Source organism: Orycteropus afer, unplaced genomic scaffold (genome assembly GCF_000298275.1).
Source record: "Orycteropus afer afer isolate SDZICR_OR568_19922 unplaced genomic scaffold, OryAfe1.0 scaffold00330, whole genome shotgun sequence".
Taxonomy (NCBI): domain Eukaryota; kingdom Metazoa; phylum Chordata; class Mammalia; order Tubulidentata; family Orycteropodidae; genus Orycteropus; species Orycteropus afer.
In genome coordinates this window covers 2,892,293-2,895,634 of record NW_006921917.1, presented here as the reverse complement: position 1 = coordinate 2,895,634, position 3,342 = coordinate 2,892,293, and positions in this window count along the sequence as shown.

Below are 3,342 nucleotides of genomic sequence, written 5' to 3'. Positions count from 1 at the left end.
CTTGCTGGCCCACGGAGCAGGAAAGCTGAGTGCCCTTGGGCAGGAAGCTTGCTGGTGGAGTGGGGTGCTCTGGGCAGAGCTAAAAGAGCTTTGTAATATTTGCCTGAGCAGGGCAGAGGCCAGGCTGAGAGGCCAAGGGCCAAAGAGAATGCCGTGGGAGGGGCAGTTGGTGTTGGAATTGGTAAAAGGGCTTGAGGATGGCACTATGTCTGACCCTTGTTTCATAAGGGTCAGCATTGGGCTAATGCTGCTGGTGGTGATTCTCTCCCCGCCTAAAGTTAGAGGTGGTCAGAGGGTGCTGCCCACATGTCCTTTTTGCAGGTAACTTTACAGCAGAGAAGCTTGGCAACATAACCTCAACCAAAAGGTCAAAGTTAACATCACCAATAATAAGATGAATTGATATCATGAAGCTCGTGATGCAATGTACTAAGAAGGACACACCATCATTTGTATGATATTCCTGCCAAAAATGCACAATCTGAATTTAATCCTGAGAAAAAAAATAGACTCAAATGTTTGTTGTTGTTGTTGTTGTTGTATGCCGTCGAGTCAGCCCAGACTCATAGCGACCCCTCCTTGGGTTTCCGAGGCAGTATCACTACGGAAGTAGATTGCCCAAACTTCCTTCCAAGGAGTGGCTGGTGGGTTTGAACCACCAGCCTTCTGGTTAGCAGTCGAGTGCCTTAGGCACTATGCTACCAGAGCTCCTAACAAATGTAGGGATTGTTATGTATTAAATTGTGTCTCCCAAAAATACGTGTTTTAAATTCTAACTTTTACATCTGTGGTTATAGTCCTATTTGGGAATGGGTTGTCTTTGTTATTATGTTAATAAGGCAGGATTAGTGTAGGGTGTATCTTGAGTCAATCTCTTTTGAGATATAAAAGAGATTAAACAAGCAGAGCAGAGATGGGAAGAGAGATGCCAAGCTCATGAACATCGCCCAGGAGCAGAAGACCAGAAACAAGGGCCTTCCTCCAGAGCCAACAGAGAAAGGAAGCCTTCCCTAAGAGCCACAACCCTGAATTCAGACATCTAACCTTCTAAACTCTGAGAAACTAAATTTCTGTTTGTTAAAGCCAACCATTTGTAGTGTTTCTGTTATAGCCGCACTAGGTAACAAAGAAAGGGATAGTCTATAAAACAGCTAGCTTATACTAAAAAATATCAATGCTGTGAAAGACAAAGACCAAGGAACTGTTCTGGACTGTTCTATTTTGTTGTTGTTGGCTGCTACTGAGTTGCCCCAATTCTTGGCAAATCCATGCACAATGGCATCAGACCATTGCTCCATAGGCTTTTCATTGATTGACGTTTTGGAAGTTGATCACCAGGCCTTTCCTCCTAGCCCATCTCTGTCTGGAAGCTCCATGGAAACCTGTTCAGCATCATAGCAACATTCAAATCTCCATTGATGTCAGGTGGTGGTAACTGTGTACAAGATGCACTGGCCGGGGAACCAAACCCTGGTCCCCCACATGTTGTTGTTGTTGTTGTTATTATGTGCCGTCGAGTCGGCCCCGACTCATAGCGACCCCTCCTTGGGTTTCCGAGGCAGTATCACTACGGAAGTAGGATTGCCCAACCTTCCTTCCGAGGAGTGGCTGGTGGGTTTGAACCGCCAGCCTTCTGGTGAGCAGTCAAGTGCTTTTAGCCACTATGCTACCAGAGCTCCCACATAGGAGGTGAGAATTCTATCACTGAACCATCACTGTCTCTTCTTCTAGATTACAAGAGCCTGAAAGATGTAACAACTAAATATAACATGTGAGCTTGGATCTGACAAAACAAATTAAAATACTTTGGAGTGAATTCAGTGATCAATTATGGAATTTCTATATAAACTATATCTGTGATACTAAATTTGGTAAAATAATGGATGAACCAACTCATATTACATTTATTTTCTTTAACTAGTAAAGCCAGAGAGGTAGGAGGCCAAGGAAAGAAGGTTTTCAAATGAGAGTGGGAATGGAGAACAATAATAGATACTGCAAAGAAATAAAACAGGCGAAGGAGTGTCCTTTGACTTAAGTAGAGAGGAGGGCTTTGGTGATGGTGAGAAACACATTACAGTGGAGTAGAGGGGAGAACAGGACTAGAGCGGCACAGTGAATTGCTTAACATGGCCCTTCTAACTATTGTTGTTGTTATTATGTGCCGTCGAGTTGGCCTCGACTCTCGACTCATAGAGACCCTTCCTTTGGTTGCCAAGGCAGTATCACTACGGAAGTAGATTGCCCGACATTCCTTCCGAGGAGTGGGTTTGAACCACCAGCCTTCTGGTTAGCAGTCAAGTGCCTTAGACACTATGCTGCCAGAGCTCCTCTTCTAACTATAATCCTCCATTTTGTGACACTCTGGTAGCATAGTGCCTAAGGCATTTGACTGCTAACCAGAAGGCTCTTGGTTCAAACCCACTAGCCATTCCTCAGAAGAAAGGTTTGGCAATCTACTTCTGTAGTGATACCGCCTTGGAAAAACCCAAGGATGGGTCACTATGAGTCGTGTTGGACTCCACAGCAGTGAATATATACAGAGAGAGAGAGAAATGAGATGCCTGTTTAGGGTGGGATGTATCTTGAGTCTCACCTTGCTGGAGGGTGTGACTCAAGGAACCATCCTTAGTTTTCTTGAGGGTATATATATGCATGTTTGGGCCAAGTTGGCTCTCTCTTGTTCTGGATCTTGCGTTTGGTTCGCCGTTGTTCTCAACCCTGGACTTGAGACAGAGCCAGTTATCTTACCTACCAATTTGGGTTCACCATCCCCTGCAACCACGTGAGTGAGGAGAATCCTCCAGACCTACGTGTGACCCACAGATTTTGGACTTGCCAGTCTCCCAGCCTCCACCACCATGTGAGCCATTTCTTTGGCAGTTTGTGAGTTCTGTGAGAAGTAACAGTGAAATATGGAACCCTAAGACAGGAGGGAGAATACTGAGGGAAAGAGGAGGAGTTGATGTTGGAGATGATGGAGAGGGACAGCAGTTTGGAAAAGTTGGACCTTTGGGACATCTTCAACCTCCACCTCCTAGGGACCAGTCTTGTGCTGATCCTTCTATGAGACATTATTCAAAAGTTACCAGTGACCAGATGGTAATTACGGCCTGGGAGTGGAGAGTAGCAGTGGAGAGGGAAAGGAACCCAGGATAAGCCCTTGAAGAATTGTTTTATTTTGATTTTTTTGAAATTTAAATAAATTGTAGTATGTTGTTGTTGTTATGTGCCGTCGAGTCAGACGCGACTCATAGCGACCCCTCCTTGAGTTTCTGAGGCAGTATCACTATGGAAGTAGATTGCCCCATCTTCCTTCTGAGGAGTGGCTGGTGGGTTTGA